The sequence below is a fragment of the Chelonoidis abingdonii genome, chromosome 3, assembly GCF_003597395.2.
Source record: "Chelonoidis abingdonii isolate Lonesome George chromosome 3, CheloAbing_2.0, whole genome shotgun sequence".
In the NCBI taxonomy this organism is placed as follows: Eukaryota; Metazoa; Chordata; order Testudines; family Testudinidae; genus Chelonoidis; species Chelonoidis abingdonii.
In genome coordinates this window covers 5,380,898-5,391,845 of record NC_133771.1, presented here as the reverse complement: position 1 = coordinate 5,391,845, position 10,948 = coordinate 5,380,898, and positions in this window count along the sequence as shown.

Genomic DNA, 10,948 nt, shown 5'->3' with positions numbered 1-10,948 from the left:
AGCTGGTAATTAAGCTTAGAGGATTTATGCTGGTACCCATATTTTGGACACTAAGGTTTGGGAATTATACCATGACAGTGTCCCATGTTACAACTGCACACACATCCCCGCTTACACTCCTATTTATGTGTCAGAGATAGCAGCCCCCCCCCTCAGCTAGTAGTCTTATAATAGCTGGCAACCATTAGGAGAAATTGGACACCTCCCGGACACAGTAGCCTGAACTTTTGAACTGTCTCCTCTTATCAGTTTTGAGGCAGGTGAAGCTGGTCCTTAGCCAGTTTTTGCTGAGCAGGTTGCAGAAGTGCAGGGTTTGCTAACCACCGATCAAATGCTAGCACGACCGAAGCCTGTGTGTGAGTGTGTACAAAAAATTCTTGGTTTTCGTATAGAGTAGAGTTTTTTGTACCAAGGTAAAAGGCTCTTCTTTCTTCTGCAGAATAAAGCAACCTTTCCTTATCCCTGTCTGGCTGTCATTGGCTCTCAGCTAGGCGGACCCGACATTTTGGTAACATATGTCACATAGCGTTGCCTAGTGGTTAGAGCAGGGATCGGCAGCCTTTGGAACATGGCCTATCAGGGAAATCCACTGGTGGGCCGGGAGGGTTTGTTTACCTGCAGCGTCGGCAGGTTTGGCCGATTGCGGCTCCCACTGGCCGTGATTCACTATTCTAGGCCAATGGGGGCTGTGGGAAGCCGCGCAGGCCAGGGGACATGCTGGCTGCTGCTTCCTCCAGCCCCTGTTGGTCTGGAACAGCAAACTGCGGGCAATGGGAGCCACAGTCGGCCAAACCTGCAGACGCAGCAGGTAAACAAACCAGCCCTGCCCACCAGCAGATTTTTTCTGTTGGACCGTGTGCCAAGGGTTGCCAATCCCTGGGTTAGAGCACTGGATTGGTGCCTTGAAGACCTGGGTGCTTGTCCTGGCTCTGCTATGACGTCCTGTCTCATGTTGGGCAAGTCGCTTTCCTCTCCCACCCTTTGTCAGCTTGGTCTCTTGGGGCAGGGTCTGGCTGTGCAGCACCCAGCATGACAGGGACTGCAGGTTACCCCTGTAGCAGGAGATCTCGGATGCTGGCAGGGAAGGTGGCTCAGGGGCACCGGTTCCATTTCAGCCGGTGTCATGTGAACATGCCCCCGCAGTACCCAGAAGCAGTCAGGGCTCGACCTGTCCCATGCACAAGTCCCACATGCCTGGCACTGGATCTGTGCCATGGATTTGGGGAACGGGTGGTGTTCCCTGAGATCAGCCTAAGGCCCTGGGAGAGCATCAAAGGGACTGTCTTCAATCGGAACATCAGGCCCACGTCTGGATCCCCTGCCTACCAGCCTGTGATCTCAGCACAGTTCGATGCGAAGCAGCAGGTGTGGTACATTGACTTGGCACGTCCTGATCTGGGGGCAGCTGGCAATTAATGACCCTTGTTCTGGGTGTCACATTAATTAATATGGTCTTGAGAGACACTTCCGGGAACAGCAACCACAACTAACCGTCCGATGCCATTTCTTTGTCTGCGTGCAGCTTAGGGGCCGTTTCAGAAGTGGCGGCCGCAGGGGTTATTGGAACGGGGACACACAACACGGGCATCAAACATGGCATCCTGACCACCCAGGTAATGCTCGGACCAGGTGGAACGAGGGCTGGCCGGGGAACCCAAATTCTGTTGAGTGAGAAGCTTCAGAATAGGTTTGGTTGAAAACGAGCCCTTTGGGAAGAGAGGGAGACCCCTGGGGGGTAGGACATGCTCAGCTGGGCTGTGGCAGACCCCAAGTCGAGTGCCGGCGCTGAATCCGGCAGGGCAGGGCCTTGAACCCGTAACTAGGTCGGGAACGGTTTGCCTGACCCGTTTCAAGTCAGACACAGGGTGCTGTTTATCCCCCCACTATAAACAAGCTCAGAGTTCACTCCAAGGAAGGAAACTCCCTGAGGCTGAGCTGCCGGGGCGCTGCCCGCAAAGGGGGTCTCTGCTCACGGTGCCCGGAAGATGGTGGATTTTCCTTGTTGTAAAGTGAGCTGATCCCTTCTTCCCCATGGCTGGAATATCACAGCCCCCACCCATCCTGCCCACCAGCCCTGCTGCTGCTTTCAGTTCCTAAATAGGGAGAAGTGAGAGGGGTTAATAACAAACACCTCTCAGTTACTGACTCCTCCTCACACTCCTCAGAGAGAGGAGAGTCGTTGTCATTAACCCTAAATTACAGGAGGGGAAATCAGACCCAGCCAGGCGAAGTGAGGTGCTCTTGGCCACACAAGAAGTGCTGGAAGGCTGGCTCCCACTCCTGCGCTCCGACCACTAGACCACGCTGCCCCTCCCCACCCCAGTTAGTCCCGCGCCCCCATGGGCCCACGCTGAGTGTGCTGAGAGGGGGAATTGCCTTCTGCTGGAAGAGCTGCCAGAGCGTACGATGTGCCTCTCGCCAGCATCACCACCTGGCTGGATCTGGATCTTAGTGCCAGGCTAGTCGGGACAGGATTCTCCTCACTCTCTGCCCACCTGTCTTGGGCCCTGTGTGGTGGTCACTGGCTCTCTGACCTTGTCTTTCCCTGGAGTGCTGAGAACAGCTGACATGCAGCCCTGGGACTGGGCAAATGGCCTCTCACGTAAACAATATGCACTTTAATATGGATAAATGTAAGTATGTACGTCTAGAAACAAAGAATGCAGGGCCCACTTACAGGCTGGGGGACTCTGACAAAGACTTGGGGGTCATGGTGGATAATCAGCTGAACATGAACTCCCAGTGTGATGCCGTGGTCAAAAGGGCTAATGCGATCCTGGGCGGCATAGATAGGGGAAGCAGGGGCAGAGAGGTTATTCCACCTCTGTGTTTGGCACTGGGTGCGACCGCTACTGGAATCCTGGGTCCGGTTCTGGTGCTCACAATTCAAGAAGGATGTTGATAAATTGGAGAGGGGGCAGAGACGAGCCATGAGACTGATTAAAGGATTAGAAAATGTGCCGGATGGTGATGGCTCAATCTCTTTGGCTTAACAAAGAGAAGCTTAAAGGCTGAGTTGATCCCAGTCTATTGGTATCTACATGGGGAACAAATATTTAATCATGGGCTCTTCAGTCTAGCAGAGAAAAGTCTAACAAGATCCAACAGCTGGGAGTTGAAGTGAGGCAAATTCAGCCTGGAAATAAGGTGTAAATTTTTAATGGTGACAGTAATTAACCATTAAAACCATTTATGAAGGGCTGGATTCTCCATCACGGACAATGTTTCAATCATGTTTGATGTGTTTCTGCTCTAGGAATTATTGGGGGACCTTCTCTGGCCTGGATTGCCCAGGGGATCAGACCAGAAGATTGCAATGGTCCCTCCTGGCCTTGGGCTCGACGGTGCACTCCAGGGGTGCTGAGCAAAGGGTTGCACAGGCAATGTTCATGTTCCAAATGGAGGCAGCTTGAGGCCTGCTTAATAATATGGTGTCAGCAGGGAGCAAATCCTGCATTACAGCAGCTAGAGATGGAGCACACCTGGTGGATCACAATGCAGCACTCACCCCCCTGCCAGGGAAGGACATAGTCTCCCTGCTCATGCACAGGAGAGGACACATCTGATGTTAGCCTGGTTCTGGCCAAGGCACCTTGCATAGGATGGGGCTGTTTTTACTGTCCCTTTCCAGCCCATGATCCCATGTCCACCCGGCCCGGTGGAGCTAAAAGAGCCCTGGCTCTCCAGGCTTGGCAAAGCCTCCGGACTCTGGACAGCTGTTCTCTGCAACATGGTGGCACTTGCATTCTCTGGCACCTGCGCCCTGCACAGAGGGACACGTTGGCCATGGGACTTCCAGTCCATTAAACACACACGCGTTTCTGCTGACGGGGGTGGATTGGGTTTGAAGTGCAGCTAAGCTCTGGGGGCATCAACAGGAGCAGCTGCCTCTAGGATTCAAAAATGAACTACGGTAGATAAATTCATGGAGACTAGCCAGGATGGGCAGGGATGGTGTCCCTGGCCTCTGTTTGCCAGAAGCTGGGAATGGGCAACAGGGGATGGATCACTTGACCGTTACCTGTTCTGTTCATTCCCTCTAGGACACCTGGCATTGGCCACTGTCGGAAAACTGGATACTGGGCTAGATGGACCTTTGGTCTGACCCAGTGTGGCCGTTCTTATGTTGTTATGAGAGTCGAGACCCAGGGAAGTAATGGGGCTGTAGGAGGAACTGCTGACTCCTATTGTAGTTTAGCTGAAACTTGCTCACGCTGCCCTGCCAAGGGACATCAGCCTCTGCCTAGAGGGAGGAGTCCTGTTTTTCAAATGGGAATTAATTTGGGGACGTCCTATACAGGATGTCAGACTAGATGATCACAGTGCCCCCCTTCTGGCCTTATTTGTGAGTCTTCTATGGGTAAGAAAGGAGTTCAGCCTCAATGGCCTGTGTCTTCTGAACTGGCCTACAAGGGGTCCTGTCCAGCTGGTGGCTTTGGGGACGTGCTCATCTGGTTACTAGGAACTGGAGCAGGGGCCACTGACTGAATTCACACAATGGGCACTGAACTGCCATCAGATGGGAACAGGTTCCACTCACTGCCAAGCCAGGCCAAGGTTCTACGTCCCCTTAGCCCTTCAACCCTATCCCCTATGGTACTTTGGGGGAGTGTCTCAACGCTGCTTCTCCTGCCTGCTTCATGGTTTGTCTGGAGGGCCCCGGCTGTGCTGGGCTCTGCACACGTCGAGTGAAAGACAGGCCTTGCCCCAAAGAGATGACAACCAACAGCCCAAGGGAATCACTTTCAAACACTAGTGAGCTCCCCCTGGACTTGTTTGGTGCATGGGGGGTGGTCAAGGGTTTTCCTCACTCTCGGAGCATTCTCTGTGCACTCCGATAACTGACACCTGACTTAGTGTAACAATAGGGCACTGCGCTTGTATAGCAACTTCCCCTGGTTGACCGCAAAGGACTTTGCAAATGTGAATTTAATTAAGCTCCATGACACCCCTATGAAGTAGGGCTGCATTATCTCCCATCTTACAGATCAGGAAACTGACCTGAGCGAGCAGCGGCTTGCCCAGTTCTGTTTCATAGGGTGAAGGGCAGAGACAGAAATAAAACCCAGGAGTCCTGACTCGTAGTCCCTGGGTCTAACTGCCAAGCAACACCGCACCATGCATGTCTCTGGTTTGTTTTGACAGCTGGTACTGAGCGGGTCGGCTTCTCCTGCCTGAGGAACAGGGGCTTCACGGGGCTAGAAAAGGATTTGTGGAGGCATAGTTATAAATGCTGGACAATAACGCACTGCTTATGCACAGTCCGTGATCTCCCCTACTGATTTACGGAGGAGCTGAGGGCAGGTCTCCAGGATGGGCACGTGCTGAAATAAATACAGCTGTGCTTAATTCAGCTATTAGACAATCAAATGTGCTTCATTTCTAGGTGGAGAGCGGTCGGGCTCAAGAGCAAAGGAGCTCAGTGTCAGAGCTTCCATCCTGGGCCTCAAATGGAAGGAGAGAGTGGGGACAGGTTGCTGTTTAAAATTGCATTTGTCTAGAGCTTCTCAGAGGTTTTGAGTGTTAAAATGAGTCGGGGGAGGGGGGACTTGAAAACATTTAACTTGGCTAAGCAATTTTTAACTTGTTCCTTCCTAATTCCAGCCTCAGATCCTACCTCATTTTTCGCTGGTGTTCACTATGTAAGACAGCCGATCTCACGTAGTGGAGAGTGTGCGGTGGCTAGAAGTGTCACATGGCTCTTCAGGCTACCTCATGGGCATATTGCCACCACTTTATGTGTTTACAATGAAACATTAGGTAAAAGGTGACTACCCTACAACAGCCCGTATGTCTGGGTCCCCTCCAGGTTGTCAATTTCAGTAGCCAGCTGAATGTTTGAGCTGAAGAAAATCAGACCAGTGGAAACATACAAAGGTGCTTGGTGAGCTGCTGCAGAGACTGAGTAAGCACGTGGGAAATGGGCTACCCTAATTTCAGCTCAGCATCGCTGACTCTTTGGAGAGCAATAGGCTCATTGCAATCCTTGGTGAGCACAGGATGGTAGCTTGCTCTAGGACTGTAGCGGGATCCTGCAGAGAAAAGCATGTGAGCCGTTCCCTCTCCTGGGAGATACACTCCACCACTTCATTGCCTCCTGCTGCTCACCTCACAAGAAAACTTTGATTTTTCACTGCCACATGGTTCCCTGATAATAGTTTTTCAGCATTTTGTGCTTTTATGAATAATCTGTTCCTATTATTCTACCAGGGCTGGATTTGTGCCAGGAGGGCGAGTGTGTGTCTGCAGCTCGCAGCATGGGGCCCTGAGAACAAGTTGATTTTTCTGAACATAGGATGGAACTGTGCTGCCAGAGGATGAGAATGTGTGTACCGGGGGGCACATGCTGAGCAAATCGTAGAGCGGCACCAGTGCTATCCCTGCCACGGAGCTGCCTTTTACAGACTCCTGGAAGTTAGGTGAAAAACTCCTCCTAACCTCCTTGCAACACCTATTACATGGGAGGAGGGATAGCTCAGTGGTTTGCGCATTAGCCTGCTAAACCCAGGGTTGTGAGCTCAGTCCTTGAGGGGGCCTCTTTAGGAAACTGGGGTAAAAATCTGTCTGGGGATTGGTCCTGCTTTGAGCAGTGGTTTGGACTAGATATCTCCTGAGATCCCTTCCAACCCTCATATGCTATGATTCCCTCCCAGTCCTCCATTCTGCCAATGACCCCAGCCTGGATTTTCCCTCCTTTCACTTATCCAGGCCAAGATTTATACTAATGAATTCAGGGCCCAATTTGAGAGCTCTTACAGGGGTCTGAATTTCTGACCATGCTGAGCACCCACTCTCTGCAAATTCAGGTCTGGTTTGGAAAGGTTTAGCACCCTGTTGCCATCTCTTGACTCTTTCCACCCAGCCTACCATGCCACCGCCTCTCCTTGTTCAATCCCTCCTCTGGGTTGGCTCTGAGCAGTCAGTTAACCTACCATGGGATGGAAATGAATGGGAACCCAACACGTGCACTTTCTGTAACTCAGTGGACGTGGGATCTTGCCGTCATCCTTCAGAAGAGAGAGCTCCTGGAAGCCCTGAACATTAGAATGGCCACACTGGGTCAGACCAATGGTCCATCTAGCCCAGTATCCTGTCTTCCAAGAGTGGCCAGTGCCAGGCACTTCAGAGGGAATGAACAGAACAGGACATTTTTTGAGTGATCCATCTCCTGTTATCAACTCCTGGTATCTGGCAGTCAGAGGTTTAGGGACACCCAGGCCATGGCGTTTGTCCCTGCCCATCCTGGCTAATGGCCATTGATGGACCTATCCTTCATAAATTTCTAGAATTGTTTTTTGAATCCAGTTATAGTCCTGGCCTTCACAACATCCTCTGGCAAAGAGGTCCACAGGTTGATGGTGCGTTTTGTGAAGAAATACTGCCTTCTGTTTGTTTTAGACCTGCTGCCTGTTAATTTCATCCAGCATAAGGCCTTGTTGTCTTGGGTCCTGGGCATAGACCTCCTGAGAGCTGGCCCTTGTCCTAAGGAGTTTACAGTCTCGATTTAGACAAGACACAGGGTAGGAGAAAGGGAACCTTTATAGATGGGGAATGGAGACAAGTGACTTATCCTATGTCACACAGGAAGCTAGTGGCAAAGACCCCAGTAGAATCCAGGAGTCCTGAGTGGAGCCGGGTGTGAAATTTTCATAGCGAATCTTGCAGTCACTGGAGCTGAGCCTGGCTTTGAGGTTGGCTGAGTTTTAACTTTAAGAAGTTCACCCCATGAGAAAATGTTATTTTTCCCATGTCACCCTGTGTGACTGCTTCCCCGAATGACAGCAGAGCAGCCAGGACACTTCTCTTCCCCAGTTTGCCCACTCAGCTATTCCAAAGTCTCCTTCTCTCTGACACACCATGCAGTCCTCAAGAGGGCCTGGAACCCCCCTCCGGAGCCACATGATAACCTCTCCCCGCCATGTGCTGTTCTGGGACAGGCTTCCCCAGCACCCAGGCACTGGGACGTGCAGCCCCTGAGGCCTTATGGGGTGTTACCTGCCCTTACATCTCAGCGAAGAACCAACTGCGGTGGCTGATGGACAGGTTTGTCTCTCTCTTCTGGCCTATTTGACACTTCCTGGTCCCTCTTATGGCCCTCAGGGAGGCAGTGGCTGTGCCTAAGGACTGTCCAGGAAAAGATGATGTGGGAAGCTACCAGCTTATGTCCCTGGAGGTCCAGGAGGCTGTTGGTCCTATCTGAATGTTGCAGCAATGCACTGAGGTGAAGATGAAGGGAGTGAGGGACCATTGTGGGGTTGGGGGGAGATGTTGCCTTGGGGGGAAGGGACTCTGAATTCGTCCAAGCAAGCCTGAAGAGTGTGGATGTCATGCCAGTTCCCCAAGGACTAAGCCCCAGAGTTCCCCTCATGGACACATTGCAAACCCACCCCTCCACGCTTTGCCTGGCTTCAGTTCTGGCCACTAGACTAGCCAATGTATCAGCTGCTTGGTCATAATTGCAAGATGGGCTGTGAGCTCTCTGGACTGGAGCGTGCCTGGATGCCCTGGAGGCTGGTGACAGGGGTGTACCAGGCGCGTGCACAGACTCACTGTCAGTGTGAGAAGAGGATGCCATGCAGAGCGGTCCCACCAGATGTTAGGAACCACGTAGTGAGAGGATCACGTCACTGGGCCATCTGTCTCATTCCATGTTTTGGAGTGAACGATGGTTGGCAAGGGAATGGGTAGCTGCTTGATTGTGCAAAGACTGTAAAATGCTTTGGGATTTCTGGGGGAGTGAAGGGAGAGGTGGAAATACTGAGATATGGTCATTAGTGTCAGTTCAGAGTAAACTCAGGATGGACATAGGGGATCTGTTACAAAGCAGCTGGCCCATGTTTCAGAGCAGGAGGGACAGCATAGGAGATAAGGTGTTGGAGCAAGACTCAGTCCATGTGGATCCTAGTCCTGGTTCTGCAGAATCCCAGCAAGACCTTGGCAAGTGACTCAATCTACCTCATGCCTCAGTTCCCCTGCATGTCCAAGGGGAATGATACCTCTCTACTCCACAGGGAGGTTGTGAGGCGAAGCTCCATTAACAGTGGTGCAGCACTTTGGTGGAAGGGGCTGTATGAATCCCTTCCTAGATGAGGAGAACGTCTTCTCACCCAGTGACAAAGCAGAAAATGATGAATCTCTCCCCCCAGGCTAGGCAATCAGCCATTAAATTGCTCTGTCCCTGCCACTCCCTCCCCATCGCCAGCTTTGCTCTCAACTGCCCATGAAAAATGGGAACAAAAAGATCTCTTCCAATGAGCAGTGTGAAAGCAGACACGGTCAGGGACAGAGTAATAGTGGCCCCAGGCACATTCCTAGCTCCATTTTGTTTCACTTTGCACCCTGCATTGTTTTCATATTTTTCTTCCCTTTATCCTGTGATGAGCAGCTTTTGTTCTTGCTGGGGAGATGGGTGCATCCAGCTGGACAGGTTCCTTGAGAATCAAAGTAAATCTAAAATTCAGTTTATAGGCCGGTTAGCCTGACATGGGCCCAGGCAAAGTCATGGAAAGGCCGGTGTCGGATGCAATCAGTGGCAGCGTAACTAACACGATGAAGCTAGACAGAGTCAGGCTAGAAATAAGGTGCCATCATGTACCAACTTACTAAAGGCTTGGGGGGGGGGGGAATTCTCCTTCACTGGAAATTTTAAAATGGAGACTGGATGCCTTTATAAAAGACCTGCTCTCGTTAAAGCAGGAATTCATTCAGGGATGACCCGTACTCTGCAGGGCAGATGAGATGATCACCATGGTCCCTTGAGGCTTTGTCTGTGAATATGGGTTTTAGGGGAAGTAGTTCTTGCCAAATAAACTTGATATTGTGGGGGTTTTTTTAGTTAGTTTGCTCAATAAGGTAACTGTGTTGACATAATAGTTGAGATTTCTGTAAGGCATTTGACTTAATTAGTACCACACAAAATCAATATATCCCTAACCCTAAGGCTCTGGCTGGCATTTACTTCAAGTGGCTCCTGGAAGCAGCAGCATGTCCCCTCTCTGTCTCATATGCGGAGGTGCAGCCAGGCAGCTCTGCTGCGTGCTGCCCCGTCCACAGGCACTGCCCCTGCAACTCCCATTGGCTGCAGTTCCTGGCCAATAGGTGCTGCAGCGGTGGTGCTTGGGGCGGGGGACGGATGCAGGACAGAGCCCCCTGGCTGCCCCTATGCATAGGAGCCAGAGGGGAGGCACGGCACCGCTTCAGGGAGCTGCACGGTGTGTCCCCCCCTTCCCTAGCTGGAGCGGGGCAAGCCCCAGACCCCATCCCCAGCGGGAGTTCGAGGGCCGGATTAAAACGGCTGGTGGGTCGCATCCGGCCCATGAGCCATAGTTTGCCCACCACTGGGTTAGGTCGACATAACTATGTCGCTCAAGGTGCAACATTGTTCGCAGTGCTGATTAACATAGCTTGGTCGATCTGATCTGGAAGTGTCAGCCAGCCTCAGATACAGGAAGTCTGTTACCCCTGCACAACTGTTTATAGAACAGCTGGAATGAACCGAACCCATCACCCTACCCAGGAGAAATGATCAAACCATTCGTGCTTAGCTAGCTGATAATCTTTGTATGGGGCATATTACAGAGTCGCTCCGCCAAATCTATACATGGGGGGTAGGGACTTAAAATGAGTAAAAGAATGTGTCCGTTCCACAAGCACTGGCGATCTGTTCCGAGTAGTAGTTTTGTAGCCGACAATCAAAGCCCTGAACGCCATCGGGGCTCTCTCTGCCGCTTGTTAGAAGCTCAGACTGGTAATTAAGATCCCACACTGCAAAGCTAGTTGTCAATACTGCTAATGACTCACAAGCAGAGTGGGATTCCTTCCAGCCGCTGCGGCTGCAGCGCTAAGGACGGGAGAAACACGGGAAATCAGCAGCTGCAGACATGAGCAGTAAGAAGGGGACATCCCCAATGTCACATCTCCGATCGGAACCATATTCCAAGGGAGCACT